The sequence below is a fragment of the Phocoena sinus genome, chromosome 11 (genome assembly GCF_008692025.1).
Source record: "Phocoena sinus isolate mPhoSin1 chromosome 11, mPhoSin1.pri, whole genome shotgun sequence".
In the NCBI taxonomy this organism is placed as follows: domain Eukaryota; kingdom Metazoa; phylum Chordata; class Mammalia; order Artiodactyla; family Phocoenidae; genus Phocoena; species Phocoena sinus.
The window spans coordinates 82666788-82687694 of record NC_045773.1 but is presented as its reverse complement, the minus strand read 5'-3'; the positions used below and the strand labels follow the sequence as shown (position 1 = coordinate 82687694).

At 40.6% G+C, this 20907-nt stretch overlaps 3 non-coding genes across 3 annotated transcripts; all 3 read left to right on the top strand.

The window, feature by feature from the left end:
- The first annotated feature begins 730 nt into the window (after positions 1 to 730).
- On the top strand, positions 731 to 812 carry TRNAS-GCU. The gene has a single exon. It is a non-coding gene; the product is annotated as a tRNA-Ser (tRNA).
- A 10966-nt stretch (positions 813 to 11778) lies between these two features.
- TRNAP-CGG lies at positions 11779 to 11850 on the top strand. The gene has a single exon. It is a non-coding gene; the product is annotated as a tRNA-Pro (tRNA).
- Positions 11851 to 18653: 6803 nt separating this feature from the next.
- Positions 18654 to 18735, top strand: TRNAS-GCU. Its single transcript has one exon. It is a non-coding gene; the product is annotated as a tRNA-Ser (tRNA).
- Positions 18736 to 20907: the final 2172 nt, after the last annotated feature.

Below are 20907 nucleotides of genomic sequence, written 5' to 3'. Positions count from 1 at the left end.
GAAAGTTGGACAAACTCTCCCTAGAAAACACACAGGTATCTGGTGGAGCGCGGGGGCCGTGGAGGAATCAGAATTCGTGGTTCCTCCGATGCGGATGACCCGGGAGGAGAGCCCCACGAAGTTAAAGATTCTTCTCTATGCAATGTCACCCGAAAGTATTGTAGAAGCGGCAATAACACGGAATAGAAATTGAGCCCTATTCAGATCCGTCGTCTAGTTTTCCAGACTGTCTTATTAACCACGAATTAGGAGTCCACATTCGCCAGCTCCCCTGACAGCCACTCCAGTGGAACCGGCTCTGGGAACCTCTGCCCCTGCGGACAGCCGGCCGCGCTCTCGGGCCGCGGGCCCAGGCTCCCCTGACGAAGGACGGTGACAGCAAACTGGCTCAGCCCAGGTTGGCCGCGTCACGCCCACCGCCTGCCAGGACTTGACGCTGAGGCGCCTCCTGCCGGGGACCAGGCAGCCTGAGAAAGGGGAGTGAAAGCCCAGGCAGATGTGTTTCTACCACGTCTCAACCAATTTTACGACTCCTGGGAAAGCTAAGCCCGTTTTTTGTCCCCGTCGCAGCTTTTCCATCCGTTCTTTGTCCATTCGTGTGGAAGCTAGCCACCTCCACGTCTCCCAGACGTCTCTAAGCCGTCTCCTAAGCGTCTTTCTCTCCGGGATAGCCAGCGAGTTCCCTAGAATAAACTCTGAAATAAAGCACGCCAAGTGGTCATTGTAAGTGGAGGAGGTGGCCGAGTGGTTAAGGCGATGGATTGCTAATCCATTGTGTTTTGCACGCGTGGGTTCGAATCCCACCGTCGTCGGGTGTGTGCTTTCGGTGTGAAGAATTGGGGTGCGAGTGTTTCCGAAACTTTACTAGCATTTCCAGTTATGCTCTCTTTAAGTATTTGGTCAGTATTCTGAGTTTGGCCTAATGAGGTCTGCCTTCCTCTCCACCTTCTATGAGCTCTGTCATGTTTCCCTCCCCTCTGTAAGTGTGCACGCTCTTGCATTTAAGGTGCTGACTTCTTGTAACAGGTTTTGCAGATTATTCTTCAACTCTACCATGGCATATTGTTCTCTTGATATTTAACAGACTTCTTGAAGGAGCTTTTGTTTTCAAGCAACTCGTATCTAGGAGAATTAATTGTTAAGGGCTTTGAACTCTATGGATTTTTTAAGAATCGACCAATTTTGTTTCCAAATTTTTTGTTTCTTTTTCCAACACCTCCACTTATACTTGAGTAAGCCAGATTCTTCAGTACAAAGGACAATCTAGTTTCACAATGATTTTCGTGTTTTATATTTATATAACAATAGAGTATAGGTTATGTATGTATAAATGTCTGAGGTCTATCCAATTAGGAGAATGACTGGAGGATTTTTTCCCTCCTCAAATTTCAATTACATTATCTTACATAGTTTTTCCAATTACATTATCTTCTCTTTTAAAATTATTATCTTAAAGATTATTTAGTAAAAATGTTTTTCCAAACTCTTCCTTTTTGAAAAAAAAAAGTAAAAACATTTTATTTTGGCAATTTTAAAACATATTGAAAATTAGACATAATGTAAAAATTATCTGCAAACTCATCTCAGAGCTTCAGTTATCCCCTCTATTGCCTGGACTCGCCTATGAGTCTCCTCCTGGTCTGCTTTTCCCAATTCCTCTCTTTGGGAAATTAACCTCTCATCAGGAAACTGAAACTTGGCAGCCCCTCTTCCACATCCCCTAGAGCAGTTACCACCTACAAACTTCATTAGGCTTGCTTGCAAACCTACGTAGAGTCTTTGGTAATTTATGAAGAAGAGAAAAAGAAACTGCATTAATGGGAAAGGAAATCTGAATAAATGACTCTTTGATGAAACACTTGGCTTCACAGAAGCAAGTGCTCTGTGGAAAACCAATTTGAAGCAAACCTTTTTCTTTTAAATAAAAGTACTCCAGTGTATAGTATCATTTTGGGTGAAAATCATATCCAGGTTGTGGTTTATAGCAGTGCAATAAGGCAGTGTGTTTTTATACTTAAAGATGGTGGTTTCTGGCTGACTGCAATGCACCTTTCCAAACTTCTCATTTTTTTTTAATCTTTCCTCCCTCATCTTCATACCCCAAATGATTTTTTATCCTTGTCATTTCTCTCTACAAACATTTTTAATGCTTGTCCCAAAGAGTAACTGGAAGAGAACTTTATCTTACATTACTTAGCAACCCTGTATGATATATATTTTAACTCATTCACTCATTCTCACATTCACTCAATAATTACTTCTTCAAGGTGGAGGATTGGGCCCTGGTGATGATGGGATGAACCAAGTGCTCCTGCCCTCACCAATCTCAAGGGCTCTAAATTTAAACCTAAAACAAGTCATTGAAAGTGTTAGGGAAAAAAAAAAGAAAGAAAGACAAAGTGTTAGGAGGGTTTACAGAGGCATTGGAAGAGCAGAGGGATGGGTAATATTGGAAAGTATCCAAGGAGAGAACAAGTTGGCTTCTTTAAGGTACGGAGAGCAAGGAAGGAAGGGGTGGAAGTAAGATTTGCTGAAGGTCATTTGAACCCTGAGAGGAAAATGTCCAACACATATGGGCTTTCTGAACATGGACCTACTGCTACCTCAGTGTCTTCCTTTACGACTCATAGACATTAATTTGAAGAACTGATTAAAACCCTCATCTTCCTGTGTTCTACATTGACCTGAGAAAAACCAGAAGCTTATAAAATATTCCCCTCTCTACAAGCCGCACGTGGTTCCTGCTTTTTACACTGCCTACACACTACGTTCTGTAACAGGAGGAGGCCAGTGTCCAACTCAGGTTCTGCTGCTCACTGCCAGAAAGGCTAATATTGGAGAGGCAAGTGTTGGTGGAAAAGGAAAAGTTGCTTTATTCAGGAGGCCAGCAACCTGGGGAGATTGTGGACTCATGTCCTGAGACCATCTCAGGACAAAGGTTAGAGGACAAAGATTTTAAAAGGGAGTGTCAGGGGTGCACAGGTGGGGGAACTAGGTGCCAAAGAGCACAGTCAGCTCTGATAATCATCTCGAAACTGGTCGTGGGGTGGTCTGATCAGCATCCTCTGATGATTTTATGTGCAATTAATCTTCTATTCCAAGTTCGGCCATCTTCCACCTCTTTAAGTCCAGTCCCTGGAATTCTTAAACAAGCAAGATTAATTCTCACCTAGTTAACTAGTCATTATCTAAGACATGTCAGGGTCAGCAAGAAAGGAAAACATATGTAAGTTAAAAAAATCCGTGCTGCTCAAGATAAAGCATCTTATGCTATAGCTACAGTTCTATAAAGAAGAGAAACCACAAGAAGAGAAACTTTGGGGAACATGGGTATTGATCCTCCTGTTTCGTGCCCGCTGGCGTCTACCATTTGAACTATTCCTCCCGAGTACCAGTTGTATCCCTTAATTTCAGAGCGTTAGACGCCATGTCCCACCAGAACTTTCCAGGCAAACTCCCTCCCTTGGAAGCCTTTGCCTGACGTGGGTTCAGTCTCAGTACCATACAAACCCATCTGGACTTAAGGGGGCTTTAAGTCTTTAAAAAGGAGGGCTCGGCCAAGGCCAAGGCGACCCTTCATTGCTCAGCACTTAGCAAAGTGAAGGTGGCGGCGGGAAAGCTCTGATTCGCTAGTTTCAAGATCCTGAATTGTAAGGAGGAGCAGAGAGCAAACAGGTTCCAGCTACGGAAGACCTTGCTGGGTACTTCCGGGCTAAATAGTGCTGCAGACCCCAAAGGCTCTATTTACAATTTACAATAATATTTATAATATTTACAATTGTAGTTGTAATGTGATTATGGCCAATGTGCCCGGAGGGTGGAGGCGGTGGCTCTGTGGCTTCCTGTCGCTTCTGTCTTCCAGATCCTCAGTCTCCAGGAGACTCTACTCCCCTGCCAGGTCCCGGCAGGCTTGGGAGAGCTGTAGAGCCCCTCAAGCCTCAGCCTTCCAGAATGTGGTCCTTGAGCCTTTATATTTAATATAAAAAATGTGAAACATACACTCAAATACAGAAGAATGTAATGACTTACGACGACCATGGGCCCATCCCTCAGCATCCATCAGTAACATAATGGCAGTCCTTTTCAAGTATCCTGTCTCTTTTTTCCCTACCATGCTAGAATATTTTAAAGTAAATTCAGGATATTATTTTATTCCACAGTAAATACTTCAGGATACATTGCTAATACATACTACAAAATAATACAATGCCAATATCACACCCCACAATTATACTAATTCTTTAATAACACCTAATACGAAGCAGACCTTCAGTAATCTTTGTGACTATATTGTTGTTATTAGTAGCAGTAGTCATATGATTTATTTGAAACAAGACTCCAGAAAGATCAAACACTGTGTTCTTTTCAATTGTCTCTTAAGTCTCTTTAACAAGTGTCTGTAAAATTTTCACTCCTCTTTTTTTTTTTTTTTTACTCCTCTTTTTAAATTTCATATCATTTACTTTTTTCTGAAACCAGGACTGTTGTGCAACAGAACTTTTGACATCTGAATATTATTCATTCCCATGGTGTCATTACATATGCTGTCATCCCCCATATTTCCTGTAACTTCAAAACTAGATGTATAAACATGATTGGATTCAGTGTGATGTTTTGGTTTGGGTCAGGCCCAGACATGAAGGAGGCAGATTTTCCATTAGCGGCTTATGAAATAGGTGATCTAGTTATGATCAACATGACTATGGCAGTTCAGGATGCTCTTTGGAAACATGAAAATCCTGGAACAGGTTTTAGAGCAAAGCCATCTGCAATGCAGAAACTAATTCAGAAACAGTTCCCAGATTGCTTGTGATTCCAGCTAGAGATATGCACGTGGGAATGGATCTTAAGGGTACGGGATCAAGCTGAAAGTAATATAAAGTTAGATCAGGTAAAATGTATTGATATGGGACTACTGAACAGAGATTATGAATTCAAAATTTTAACTTGAGGGCCTAGGAATGACTCTAAAAGTTGTCTATGTTTGTTGATTAAAAAATAGACCCACATATGGCCTACACTAAATGAAGTTGAAATCTCAGGACCTTCTTACTATACTGTAGAGGGAAGTACCCAAAGTCTTAGGGATGCTGGAGACAATGTTTGTGTTGGTTCTGTTCATCCAAACCAAGGGGTTCCAGAGGAATGCCTTTCACCATGGCTGTGACTAGTAAATTCATGAGGATAGCCCCAGCATAAAAGAAGAGCTTTATCGTGGGTCTTCCCTACTGTACTGGAATCCCTAAACATAATGGTGATGACTGGAACTCAAGGTGACAGGGGCCAGTGGTAGCACTTAATCATCAAAGACAAAGTGGGTACAATTACAGATGTTAATCAGAATAGGCTGACTGACATAAATCTTTGGTAATGACTGGTTGATTATGGTGTCTGTAGAGCTGAAGCATATGAGAGGTCTACTGAAGTCTTACTTGAACTGTATAAGGAGAAAAGCCTCAGATCTGGTGAACAGAAATCTGACATGTATTACTAAAACAGATCATCAATCAATTCCCAGACTTGAGCCAATTCACAGATCTGGAACGCCTGGGATGAAGAAGACTGGAACCCATCCCTGCTACACTGCCAAAATTGTATACTGTTAATCTACCTCTCAGCCTTCCCCAGAAGGACCTGCAGTCATTTACTAGAGCACTATGTAATGGGAAAGGAAATGTAATCAGTATTTTCAGAGATTAATAGACACAGGCTCTGAATTGACAATAATTCCTGAAGATCCATAGTGTCATTGTGGACCACCAGTTAGAGTAAGGGATTTTATAGGATTAGGTGATCAATGGAGTTTTGTCTCAGGTCCATCATTTCTTGTAAGAAATTCACTGTCATTTGAGAATTTTTGTTCCCTTATAGGTAAAAGTATTGCTTCTCTTGGGCCATTTACAAGATTTTTTCTATATTTTAATTTTTACAAACTTGACTATGATTGGCCTGAGTATAAACAGTTTTGAGTTCTCTGAGATTTTTTATATCTGGAGCTTTATGTCTTTCACCAAATTTGAGATTTTTCAGCCATTATTTCCTTTAATTTCATGTGCGATTTCACAGGAAAAATTGATGCAGAGCTCATCGTCTTACTTCTTTCCTACTGGTAAGAAAAATTAAAAATACATGAAAGGTAAGAGGCAGTTGACATGTCCACCAGCCATAGCTGTGTGTTCTAAAATTATTATCAGTTTCTGCCTCCTACCTGACACTCCTTTAGATATGTAACAATTTAGTCATGTGTTCTTCTATTTTAAATTATTTTCTTTTTAAGATTCTCGAGTTAATTTAAATTTCTAAATTCAATTTGAATTTTTAAGAGATAAGCACAGAATAGCACTTATTTGGAGAACTCAAATTTCAATTTACCATTAACCATTTTGTGCCAGCAATCACACAACATCTCCTTATTTATATAGATACTTCCTGTCTGTTCTTAGTGCTCAATAATCTTTTCTTCATGATTAAATTTTAAAATGATGCTCTTAATTTCTTCCAGGCTCTTATATCTCTTGCTTTTCCTACAATTACCAATGACCAAGTTGGAGAGTGTTTTTTCTTGTTCTCCATGCTAGATATTAGGAAAAGGTTGTGAAACTTTCACAGGAAAGCTATGAAACTAAGGTAAATAACATAGTCCTTGCCTTCAAGCAAGCCACAGTAATGTGAGGAAAATAAGCTCATAAACAAATTTACTATAACATAATAATATAGTTGAGTTATTCAAAAACTGTGTGGACATGTTATAATGAAGCCAAAAAGTAGGCACTTACCATTGTTTAGAACAGGGATAAAAAACCTTAGCGTACAAGGACAATAATGGAATACGGTAGAGAGAGTCTTAAAAATGGAGTAAAGCCTGCTTATATCAATTCTAAGATTTTGTACCATAAACATGTGTAACAAATTTAAAAGCATCAAATATTTTTTCCAAATGGATTCATCAGATATCTTAATGCCAGAACTATGCATTGTACCAAATACCTATATTTAATGGTTCCAATTTAAGAAATCCTTCAGTTAAATTAAGGTAGAACCGGATTACTTTGTAGCTCTTTGATAACAAAAAGGCTGATTGTATTGTAGGGAGTACCAGGGAACTATCAAATGATGTCTAAAAACCCCCCACTATTTTCGATTTATTTATTCATTAAAACAAGATACAATCATTCTCTTCAACAAGTATACCTAAATATAAGACATGACACCATTGGACTCCTAGAAGAGAACATAGGCAAAATATTCTTGGACATAAATCATAGCGATATTTTCTTAAATCAGTCTCCAAAGGCAAAATAAAATAAAGGCAAAAATAAACAAATACGACCTAATCAGACTTAAAAGCTTTTGCCCAGCAAAGGAAACCGTGAACAAAATGAAAAGACAACCTATGGAATGGGAGAAAATATTTGCAACCAATGTGACTGACAAGGGGTTAATATCCAAAAATATACAAACAGCTCATACAGCTCAACATCTAAAAAACAAACAACCCAGTCAAAAAATGGGCAGAAGACCTAAATAGACATTTCTCCAAAGAAGATATACAGATGGCCAACAGGCACATGAAAAAATGCTTCCTATTAATTTTGCAGCCTGCTTTATCTGTATATGTTCTCCCAGCTGGGTGAATGGCAGTGTTTGGGTTTTTTTTTTCCTTTTTCAGTATGAGCTGATTTTTTACTCTTTCAATCCAGACAAGCTTTACTCTTTCAAACATCAAACATTTATACAATGCTTCCTATATATTAAAATTTTAATTTCACTATCATCAATTTACTGGTGAGAAAGCACAAAGTAATTTTCCCAAGGTCTCAGAGCTAGCAATTAGTGGCATCAAACTCAGGAAAGGTAATTCTAGAGGCCATAGATCAAACCATTATTCTTTTCTGCCTGTGAATACTATATTATATCATATCATATTATATTATATTATATAAAACTAGATATTAAGTGCTTCTATTTTCCATTTTCAAGAGACCTATCCAACACCTAATGACAGATTAGGTTGACAATAAAATTATGGAATAAGATATCTTGACTAATACCAAACAATAAGAATGTTGGAGAACCCATATTAATACAAGGCAAAGTAGTTAAGATAAAAGAGCATTACTGTGATCAGAGAGGGTTTCTACATAATGGCAGTAAACTTTTAATAGAAATAAACATACAAGGAAGAACATAAATCATAAGTGAACATCTCAATTAGTTGTGTGAACTGATTCATATGCATATATCCAGCACCCAGATCGAGAACCCAGCATGCCAGAAGTTTCCTCTTTTGCTGTCTTCTAGATACTACCTATCATGGGTATCCAGTATCCTTCTTCTAACACTGAATGATTTTTCATTATCAACGAAGAAGGTAGTTATAGGGGCTTCCCTGGTGGCGCAGTGGTTGAGAGTCTGCCTGCCGATGGAGGGGACACGGGTTCGTGTCCCGGTCCGCGAAGATCCCACATGCCGCGGAGCGGCTGGGTCCGTGAGCCATGGCCGCTGAGCCTGCGCGTCCGGAACCTGTGCTTCGCAACGGGAGAGGCCACAACAGTGAGAGGCCCGTGTACCACACACACACAAAAAAAATAATAAGATAGTTATAAATTTTTTTTTTAAATGACCACTTCTGACTCTCAGATGTTTCTTCCAGATTGTTCCTGAGCTTTGGTGGTGAGTGGAGGGCATGGCAGGAGGCTGCAGTAACGTCTAGGAAACCTGAATCTCTCAGGGAGCTGTGCAGTGGTAACTACTCATCCTCACAGTGCCTCCTACTCATTACTGTCCGCTGACTATAACTGGCTTTGGAATGTTTCTGGGCTCAGCAAATTATGGAGCATTAGGGAGAGGAGAGAGATGTGCTCCAGGGATCAACACTGTGCAGAAGCTCTTTACCCCTTGTGAAGGCAAAACTTATGATGTTGACATCTTGACAACAGTGAGAGTTAGGCATGAGTACTGGGACTCTGGGAAATATAAACAGGGCCTGGCTGGCGCTGCTCTGCCAGAAGACCACCCAGTGCTGCACAGAGCCACCAAGGTGAGTATACCTGACACCCGTGGATTGGGACAGCCTTTGGCTTTGGAAGAGAGGCCATTGGAGGCAGGGCTGGTGAGGGGCAGGCTGTAAGAGAGAAGACTCTGAGCTCTTTTGTCACTTATGGAAGAAGAAGCTGCCAGGACCCAGGGCAAAAACAGCTGATCGTTTCCCAGCTGCCATCCAGAAACATCTGGGTTTTCTTTAGTCCATGAGGGAGCTGATCCATTATGTACTTCGGGATAGTATCTGAGTCTAACCCATTTTGAAAGTCTCAAATCAGAAAAATGCTTACTAGTGAGATAGATAGATAGATAGAGATATATAGATGATGATAAATGAAGACTTTAGGTCAGAATCAGAAGATAAGTTGGGCTTTATATGTACCATGATTAAATGTTTAAAACTTCTGGAAATTCTCCTTCTTGATACTGGACCCATGTTCCTTAATTATAGGCTTGAAAAATAATCTCACTAGTGAAGCTACATCGGCAGAGATTTAAACATCACTAGGCCTCATGGCCAGATAACTCTTCACGGTTATGCTGGTCCTCACGTAGAAAGGCTCTGCCAAAAAAACACCAGGAGGAGTATACCGTGTTTGCAGATTGCCTTTAGTTGATCCTTAAATGCTGACTGTAAATGCCTTGCAAAGGTTTTTTAGAAATTTATGTAACCTCTCACCCCTCCCAGCAGCCAGAGTAGATATAAAAGTAACACCCGCTCAGTCCATTTTTCATCCTCTTGTGAATAGCGAAGAAAAAATTCTCATTCCAAAAACTGCTCTGGGTGTCTTAGAGTGGTGTGTCTGTCAAGTAACAACTATTTAATCAGAAGCAGTGAAAGGCTAAGTGTAAATTTGTCAGATTTTACTGTCCCTTGAAAGATGGCACGTGTGTCTTACTGGAGCTGATAACATTAATGGGAGCCTTGAAGTTCAAACCCACCTATTTATCTGAGGAGACACTGAGGTTCCCAATAAATGTGTCACCCAACATAGATTGACTTGAGTTCTCCAGGTCATCGACTTTTTAGATTCATAAAGAAAAAGAATCTCCTCAAGTCCCTCTCCTAATTGGCCCCTAACTTCATCTGTCATTAACATGTACTTTTACAACCATAACCCCATGCCTCATTTTGATTGTTGATTTTTTAACTGTTTATTTAATATTATTTTGCAGATACAGAGCCTGGTAATTTAGATACTAGGTGGAGAGTAAGTTAACCGTGTAGCTTAGAAGTGGAGGAAGAAAAGCGAGAAGCAACAGCATCGCAGTTCAGTGAATTTAGTGAGGGCTTATTAGGCAAGCGAAGTCTAAGCTGGTGTCTTAGTCTGCTCAGGCTGCTATAACAAAATACTGGAGGCTGGATGGTTTAAACAATAGAAATTTATTTACCACAGTTCTGGAGGCTGGGAAGTCCAAGATCAAGGTCCAGTTGATTCAGTGTTTGGTGAAGTCCACTTCCTAGTTTGTAGGCACCATATTGCTGTTGATCACATGATTTCTTCTTTGGGGGTGTGGGAGAGAGAGGGGCCTATGGTCTCTTCTTATAAGGGCACTAATCCCATCATGAAGGCTCCACCTTCATGACTTCCTTTAGACTTAATTACCTCCCAAAGGCCCCACCTCCTAATACCATCACATTAGGGGTTAGGATTTCAACATATGAATCTGGAGGGACACAAACATTCATAATGGCTGGTTTATGATGAACGAACAGGAGTTAGCTATGAGGTTTTAGCTATGATTATGAGGTGTCATAAGGATGTGACATAAACACGGAAAAAGAACCATCTTTCAAAGGAGCTGGCACTTCAGATTCCTCTCTCAATCCTTACTGAAAAGCCAAAACCTTCTTCTAAAGCTAAAGAGATATACAAGAGGGAGCCAAACTAAGCATTCATTTGCCAGCATTGCCATTTTTCAGAGAAGTCTTATGAGAAACTCAGCAAGATGGGATGCCAATCTATAAAGAATTTGAAGACAACTGCTTGTCCTGAAGAGAAGGTCTTTGCAAGCTGTTTTCTAAAGTGTTAAATCTTTGAAGGATTCTGTTCTCAGTCCTAGCAGAATACAGAGATTTCAAAGTCATAAAACAGATGCAATAATAATGACCTGTACTTGGGGTACAATCCTGTTTTAGGGGACCACATGTTGAAATAATATCTTGACAAAAATGCTTACTTATGAAAAAGCAAGTTTTAGGGGACTTGTCAAAGAAAATGTCAGACAATTTCCGCTATGAAAGTAAAGTATAGAAAACTAACATGAATGTCACTCAAATTATTTGTCACACCACGAAGTATCAATACATAATGAAATTGGGAATATATACTTCTTCAGATAAAAATATGGATCAAGCCTGAAACTAACATAATATTGTACTCAACTATATTTCAATTTAAAAATAAGGATGAAAAATAGAGTACTGCCCTAATGTAACCTTTATTATGTAATCTTGTCAATTAAATCACAGATTAGTCTACTGATGGAATTCACTTAGGAGTGGTTATTACACAACTGACCGGAGGAAGGATGAAAAATTTAGTAACTTGAGCCTAAGCTAAGAGGTCATCATAAGGCCCCAAAATGTATATTAGTTGCAATTTAAATACTGTTATATTGATTAAATAGTCAGGAAAGTTGGGGCTCATCCTTCTGACTCGAAGTGTGGAAAAAGAAATCTGATTCTAATTCTCTTTATATTAAGTATGGGCGTGCTTTCTATTTTGCAGAGGTGGCTCGTTGGTCTAGGGGTATGATTCTCGCTTCGGGTGCGAGAGGTCCCGGGTTCAAATCCCGGACGAGCCCACCTCCTTTTCGACCAATTGGAATAAGGAATCAGAAAAAGTATTTTCTCTAATACTATTGCCAAAAACATGGGCTTTCATTACATTGACAGCAGGATTGCCTTCGGAGAAGCTGGGTGCTTAATTCCAGATCTCCTTGACTGGGAGGTATCAGGAGTGTTGATGCGAGTTTGCTGGCGCCGGCCCAGTTCCAGTTCTCCAGTGGATCCCTTCCCGAAAGTCAAGAAGGAAGGCCTTGGGCATCTAGTCTGTGCGTACGTGTGTACGTGCATACGTACGTGCGTGTGCGCACTTGACTGAGTAGGGCGGGGAAGCGTGAATTATGGTCAACCTGTACCTTCCTTCGTCTCGTAGAGACGTGAATATTCATTTCCACTGCTACGTCCAATTTGAGTGATCATTTTCGGAATCGCAGCATTTACTGCTACCGCACTGACTAAAGTAAGTCACCCCAGCTGCTGCTGCCGCGGCTCCCACTGTAATCGACCGTTTACATTTAATCCCACTGTAATCTGCCTCTTTCTTTTCCTGCGTTGCGCCACGGACCTGCATTCCCTGGTCAAAGTTCATTCACTTTTTCACTCAACGAATCGATATTCAGTGAATACTGCGTGTCAGCCTCGGCTGGATGCCAGGAATGCGATGGAGGACCAGGAATTAAAAATTATAATAAAAGGTTTTGTTTCAATGGAATTTAATATCACAAGTAACTAAATGTTTACAATTATCATGCGTCCTGTGAAGAAGTGTAGAATTCTCACAGAAGCACATAGCACCAAAGCCTACCTGTAGATTCCGGGGAATATTGCCGGCCAGAGTTTTTCCCCCCGGAGAGAAAAACAACGTGGAGCAATCGCTAATACTGGAAGTTCAAGGTCTTCCCCACCCCAAACGTGGAAACTTACCAGTAGCCTTATCCTTGGCCCCAAGAAAAGCTCTCACTTTGGAATTGTTGAAAACGCTCAGGTGAACTGATTAGTATGGAAATTTGGAAGATGAAAAATAGATGGAGAGGAAGGTATTAATCCAGTTACTTTGCTCATGCTAGCTAAATTATTTCCTCAGAATAACTGTGTGGTTATGTGGCCCAAACTGAAAGTGGACACACACACATACACACACGCACACACACACCACCGCAGTTTCTTCCTTGCTTTATGACACCACAGAGGCTTACCTGGCCCTGCTCATCTTGGTGTTCTGAAATAGTATGAATCTTTTTACCTTTCCTTGATCAGCTTTGGGAACCCATTAAGTATGAAGACACAGGTCCTTATTCAGAAGTGGTGTGTAATATACTGTCTCTTTGTATATACAAATATAAATTTATAATTTATTTGTAATTTAACTTTATAATTTGGAGTAGATGGTGTCATTCATTAAGCTTGAGATTCAAAAAGGATTTCCTCCAACTCCTGTCCTTTAAGAATTTTCTCAGAATTCAAGAAGTCAGTTTTATGCCATCTAAGCAGATTGAATGAATGATCCTTCTTCAAGGGATTTTACTATCCCAAGAAGGATGAGTTAAACGTATTGTCTGATAGTAAATGGCACAGGCAGATCACTTAATCATATAGCCCACAATCAATAAACTGGACTCATAATCTCATTTTCAGTTATTTGTAGGGCCTAATTATATCTATAGATCAGGAACCAAAGATCACTAGACATCTAAAGTTAATGTCTAATATGAAAGACAGAGATAAAAGTGAACTAAAAAAATAGAGGAAAATATAATGCAGAGAGGAGAAAACATCTCAGGAAAGTTATTATAACTATTCTTGTTTTTTAAAGAGAATGCTGGGTAACTCTTAAGTACAGATGTCTCTTAAAATTGAAGTTGTGAGAGTAGATATGAAAAACGTAATGGAGTAATTGGAATAAAATGTAAAAGACATCCTCAAGAATGTGGAGTAAAAATATAAAGGCAACTCCAGCAGTCATGCTCCTTGGTATATACCCAAATGAGTTGAAAACTTATGTCCACAAAAAAACCTGCACATGAATATTTATAGCAGCTTTATTGATAACTGTCAATACTTGGAAACAACCAAAATGTCCTTCAGTAAATGAATGGATAAACAAACCGTGGTACATCGTACAATGGACTATTATACAGTAATAAGAAGAAATTAGCTATCAAGCCACAAAAGGACATGAAGGAAACTTAAAAGCATATTACTAAGTGAAAGAAGCCAATTTGAAAGGCTCCATATTGTATGATTCCAACTATACGACATTCTGGAACAAGTAAAAGTATAGAAACAAAATGTCAGGAGTTCTCAGGGTTATGGGGGCTGTAGGGATGAAGACATGGAGCACAGGGCAGCGTAACTATTCTGTACGATGCAGTAATGATGGGTACGTGTCATTATACATTTGTCAAAATGCATAGACTGTCTAAAGGGAAGAGTAAACCCTAACATGAATCATGTTAATAATAATATATTAATATTGGTTCATCAGTTGTAACAAATGTACCAAAATAATATAAGATGTAAATAATAGGAGAAGCTGTGAGGGATGGGAGGAGGTATGTGTGAACTCTGTACTTTTTTTTTTTGAACTCTGTACTTTTGAATTAATTTTTCTGTAAACCTAAAACTACCAAAAAAAAAAAAATAGAGTCGGGCTTCCCTGGTGGCTCAGTGGTTGGGAGTCCGCCTGCCAATGCAGGGGACATGGGTTCGTGCCCCGGTCCGGGAAGATCCCACATGCCACAGAGTGGCTGGGCCCGTGAGCCATGGCTGCTGGGCCTGTGCATCTGGAGCGACGGGAGAGGCCACAGCAGTGAGAGGCCCACGTACCGCAAAAAAAAAAAAAAAAAAAAAAAAAAAAATATAGTCATACACACACTAACAAACGTAGTAAGGTAGATAGCTAGTGGGAAGCAGCCGCGTGGCACAGGGATATTAGCTCGGTGCTTTGTGACAGCCTGGAGGGGTGGGATAGGGAGAGTGGGAGGGAGGGAGACGCAAGAGGGAGAACATATGGGAACATATGTATATATATAACTGATTCACTTTGTTATACAGCAGAAACTAACACACCATTGTAAAGCAATTGTACCCCAATAAAGATGTTAAAAAAATAGAGTCTATTTAAAAAGTATGAACGGAATGTAACTAGGAGAGAATAATAATTTTTTAAAAAAATAAAAAGTAGAGGAGACATCCTGAAGGTTTAAAATCCAAGAATAAGAAACTCCAGAAAAAAGGTAAAGCAAGAAAATAGAGAACACATAAGTGAGAAAATTAGAAACAAAAAATTCAAGCTAATTTCTCAAACTGAAATACATGATTTTCCAAATTTAATGATGTAATGGAGGTCCCAGAACAGTGAATGAAAATAGAAACATACAAAGGCATAACTTTCAGACATTTCAGAGCATTGAGGACAAAGAAATCATCCTGAAAGAGAAAAACTAATTGCAAATGAAGCATAGTAATTAGAATGACTTTGTAATTCTCAAAAGCAATACTGGAAGCTAGAAGAAAGAAAATATTCCCCAGCCTAGCATTCCATACCCAACCAAGTATTCAATCAAGTGTTAGAGAAACTTGAAAGATATTCTCCAATACCCAAATATTTGAAAGTCTTATCTCCAATAAACTCTTTCTCAGGAAGCTACTTACTTGGGAAATGGGGTCTCCGAGGGAAGAAAGTATGCAGATGATGGTGAAGGAAGACCTCAGGATGAAAAGCGTATAGCAAGTATAAAAAACACCCAATTTCTTTTGTCAAAAATTTATGGTTATTTGTGGTAATTTGAGAAAAAAATCTAATGTTCAGGAAACAAAATATCATGAGAGATCAGTGAATGATATTTGCCAATCATAATATATGAACAGTGATACTAATTCAATACACATTATGATATAATTATATTTGGAAGAAACTTTGATAGGAAGAGTATCTGTATCTGTATATGGTGGTGTTTAGGGTGAAAAAAGAGAAGTGAATCTTCTTTTTGTATAAGGGGTAATCAATAGAAAATACTAAACTTAAAAAATCAAAAAGTAGAAATAAAAGCATCAGTATTAATTAGAATACAATTTTGTCTTTGTAACAAAGACTCCAATGAACAGTAGCTTAAAGGAAGCAGAAGTTTACTGATCTCTCATGTAATAGTTTGAAGGTATAATCAAGAGCAGGGTGATACTTTGGCTCCAGGATGTTGGTTCCATTCTTCTGTCTCATGGATCCCTCCTTTCTATGGGTTGCTGGGTCCAATCTCTTTATATTTCAGGACACCTTCATTCCTATGTTGTTGCCTTTTCCAGCAAGCAGATGCAGTAGGAAGAGAGAAGTGAATGGTACTTCCTTCCTCTTCTGGACATAACCTGGAAGTTTTACATCCACTTTCTCTCTAATGTCCTAGTTTAGAAATTGGCCACATGACCATACATCAAGGAAAGCTGTGCATTGTAATCTTCCTGTGAGTGGCTATGAACTCTACTAAATTTCCATTTCTTGGAAGGAAAGCACAAATATTGATGGCAACTAGCCATCTCTGCCATAGCATGATATTTGGAGACATGTTGGTAAAAACAGAAACAACACAAACAAAAAGCCAAATGGCTGAAAATCTTTGCCTCTACCAAAGAGGGAGAGGAACACTTTTTTACATACACATATTTCTGAATTACTTGATATTTTTAAACATGTGTGGTTAACTTTGGTTTTAAATTTTTTTTTTTTTAAATATTTATTTATTTATTTATGGCTGTGTTGGGTCTTCGTTTCTGTGTGAGGGCTTTCTCCAGTTGTGGCAAGCGGGGGCCACTCTTCATCGCGGTGCGCGGGCCTCTCACTATTGTGGCCTCTCTCGTTGCGGAGAACAGGCTCCAGACGCGCAGGCTCAGTAGCCGTGGCTCACGGGCCCAGTCGCTCCGCGGCATGTGGGATCTTCCCAGACCGGGCTCGAACCCGCGTCCCCTGCATTGACAGGCAGACTCCCAACCACTGCGCCACCAGGGAAAACCTTAAATTTTTAATTAAAAAAATAAGCTTTAGGGTCTTCCCTGGTGGCGCAGTTGTTAGGAGTCTGCCTGCCGATGCAGGGGACGCAGGTTCGTGCCCCGGTCCGGGAGGATCCCACATGCTGCGGAGCAGCTGGGCCCGTGAGCCATGGCCGCTGAGCCTGCGCGTCCGGAGCCTGTGCTCTGCAATGGGGGAGACCACGGCAGTGAGGGGCCCTCGTATCGCAAAAAAAAAAAAAAAAAAGCTTTAAACTGAGAACCAGTTATGGATAAAAAAAATTTATCCAGGTTAAAATGAAAAAGGTCGAGAGCACACCGTGAAGGAAATAGGCTTGTCAGAAGAGACAGGAAATAGATTCTTCTTGATACAAAATCATAAATTGGACTAAGCATGGAAAACAAGGTGGAGGGAAGTGGGTTAAATTGAGGTTGAAGATCCAGGCAGGACAATGCAACAAACACTAAAATATAAGGACTTTTCCAGGTTAAGAAAGACACTAATTCTTTGGGACAAGCAAAGGGTGGTCTTCACTCAAGAAGATGTTAGAGCAACCTAAGGTAGTGTCCCCACGCTTAGAGTGTGAAAATGCCACAGGGATCCGTTCCTACAGGATTTCCCCTGTGTTTCCTGTTGTTCATCCTGTTGTGGTTGATTTGCTTGGGCTTCAAAAGAAAAATCTTCATGACCACCTTCCATTCTCAGATTTAGTGATGTTTCCTGATCAGCCACTCACGTGCTTCAACGCTCCAGCCACAGTGATTTCCAACAGTTTTCTAGATACTACTCACCTTTGATCACGTGCTTTCCTCAGTCTGGGACAACCTCATTTTTTGCACCTCTAGAAAATTTGCTCTTCGAGACTCACCTTCGATATTACCTTCTTTTGTCAGGCATTTATGATTCATTATGATTAGTCAGAATTAGTCCCTACTCCTCGTTCCTTCATGTGCATTTTATTCATTCCATGAAACAAACCAATCAAAAACCAAAAAAAAAAGCAGCTAAAATAGCTTTTTTCACCCTTTTCCAGAATCATTTTCTCACTAGAAGTGAGTCTCAACATTTTTAGCATCTCATCCTTTGGAATATAGAATGAAAGTTGGGAAACATTTCCCCTAAAAAGCCACTCAATAACACGTAGGAATTTGGAAGGAAAACAGAATTCATGGTTCCTCAGATGCGGATGACCCGGGAGGAGAGCCCCACGAAGTTAAAGAATCTTCTCTATGCAATGTCACCCGAAAGTATTGTAGAAGCGGCAATAACACGGAATAGAAATTGAGCCCTATTCAGATCCGTCGTCTAGTTTTCCAGACTGTCTTATTAACCACGAATTAGGAGTCCACATTCGTCAGCTCCCCTGACAGCGACTCCAGTGGAACCGGCTCTGGGAACCTCTGCCCCTGCGGACAGCCGGCCGCGCTCTCGGGCCGCGGGCCCAGGCTCCCCTGACGAAGGACGGTGACAGCAAACTGGCTCAGCCCAGGTTGGCCGCGTCACGCCCACCGCCTGCCAGGACTTGACGCTGAGGCGCCTCCTGCCGGGGACCAGGCAGCCTGAGAAAGGGGAGTGAAAGCCCAGGCAGATGTGTTTCTACCACGTCTCAACCAATTTTACGACTCCTGGGAAAGCTAAGCCCGTTTTTTGCCCCCGTCGCAGCTTTTCCATCCCAGTTCTTTGTCCATTCGTGTGGAAGCTAGCCACCTCCACGTCTCCCAGACGTCTCTAAGCCGTCTCCTAAGCGTCTTTCTCTCCGGGATAGCCAGCGAGTTCCCTAGTATAAACTCTGAAATAAGGAACGCCAAGTGGTCACTGTAAGTGGACGAGGTGGCCGAGTGGTTAAGGCGATGGATTGCTAATCCATTGTGCTTTGCACGCGTGGGTTCGAATCCCACCCTCGTCGGCTTGACTCTTTGTTAAGGAGAAAAAAAACCCATCTGTCCAGGTCTGAACTTTGAGTCCACCTAGGAGAAACCTGTCCTTCCTTCCTTATTCCCAACTGTTATATGTGTGAATTTTCCCATTGATGGTTCCCAGTGATAGCTGATTGGCTTCTGATATTTGATAAAGTTTCTTTATGTAGGTGGAGGAGGAGAAGAAAGTGAAAGATGAAGCTGGTAGAAACTGGAGTCTGATCTCTCTAGTCCCTCATTTTAGAAGTCATTACTACAATTAGCATTAAAATAAATTCATCAAAAAGATATTCAACAGGACAAACACACCAAGGTAGAATTTCAATTACTTAGATTCTCAAGAACAAATCTACTGACCAAAATTGAAGAAATGTATAGCACTGAAGAGATGAGTACATGAGTTTTTTAAACATTAAGAAATTCAGAGGTAAGTTAGTTTCAAGTGACAACCACACAAACCTCTTTCCAAGAGTCCACAGGCAGGATGCAGCTTAAGGATGGAACCAAGAACCTGTTGCTGAAGATTGATTGGGTTGGACATTCCCAGACTGTACCCCTGAGGACTTGAAAATGAAGATGTCCCATGTAAGGGTCACATGGAAAGGAGAAGCATGGTTTAGAGAGATTCAGAGGAACACAGTGTCCCAGGATTTGGTAGGGGAGATGGTCGGAAAGTCTGGGAAGAGTGACTTGTAGGACCCTATCTGAGCCCAACTTTAAATGAATTGAAGGTTGAATCAATAGGAAACAATAAAGCAATATTTTACCCCATTCTGAGATTAATATTTGTTCTTTTGGATAATAGATGCTACATACATGCTCTTCACTCTACCACATTGCCACTAAAGTACCCCAAACTGAAAGAAAGGGTGTCCTCTTTCCCTGAGGTACACAAATTTAATGCTCTTAGCCTGCTAGGAAGTGACATCCTTGACTATACAAAGGGTGGGACTCTCATAAGCCACCAAGTGGACACCAGACAAATTTTCCTGGGAGCACTTCGCAGGTTCTAATGCATTTCCACTGATGAACTAGAGTTCTTGTTCCTTACTTGTAGGCTTTTCATAACTAATTTTAAGAAAGTATATTGCAAATTTTCCTTTTCCTATTTAAGTTGACCAAAGAATTGAGTTTTTGCTTTTATTTTAAAAAACAGCTTTATTAAAGTATAATTGGCATATGATGAACTGCATATATTTAAAGAGTACATTTTAATGAATTTTGACATATGTATACACATGAAACCATGATCCCAATCAAGATAGTGAACTTATCTATCAGCCCTAAAATCTCATTGTCCCTTTTTTTTTTGCGGTACACGGGCCTCTCACTGTTGCGGCCTCTCCTGTTGCGGCTCCGGATGTGCAGGCTTAACAGCCATGGCTCACGGGCCCAGCCGCTCCGCAGCATGTGGTATCTTCCCGGACCAGGGCACAAACCCATGTCCCCTGCATTGGCAGGCGGACTCTCAACCACTGCGCCATTGTCCCCTTCTGTAATTCTTTTCACCTGCCCCCTCTGTCCCCAATCCCCACAGGACAACTGATCTGCATTTTGTCACTATAGATTAACTCGCTTTTTCTAAAGTTTTGTATAAATATAGTTCAGTATGTACTTTACTTTGATTGACTCCTTTCATTCAGCCTAATTATTCTGAGATTTATCCATTTTATGTGTGTGGTGGACAGACCCCTCCCATGAGCCCCACATCTAGGTGTTTGGGCTTTTGTCTATGTCCTCCCCTTGAGTGTGAGTTGGATCTGGGACTTACTTTAACTGACAGAATATGGCAAAGATGATTGGATCATTCCTGTGATTATACTGAGCTGTATAAGACTCATTCTTGCTAGCTGATTCACTCTAGAGAGTATCCTTGCTGGCTTCATGATGTAAATGGTCAAGGAGGGAAAGCCTACTTGGCAAGGAGCTTCAGGCACCTCTAGGAAGTGCAGGTAGCCCCTGAGAACTGAAAGATACTTCCGGCTAACAACCGGCAAGAAGTCTGTGCCCTCAGTCCTAAAGCTGCAAGGAAATAAATTCTGCCAACAAACTGAGGGGGCTTGGAAGCAGATTCTTCCCTAGCCAATTGAAGGGCCGCAGAATACGCCACCCCAAAATATGCCTCTTTGGCATAAGGATTATTTTGAGCTGATTCTTTTTTT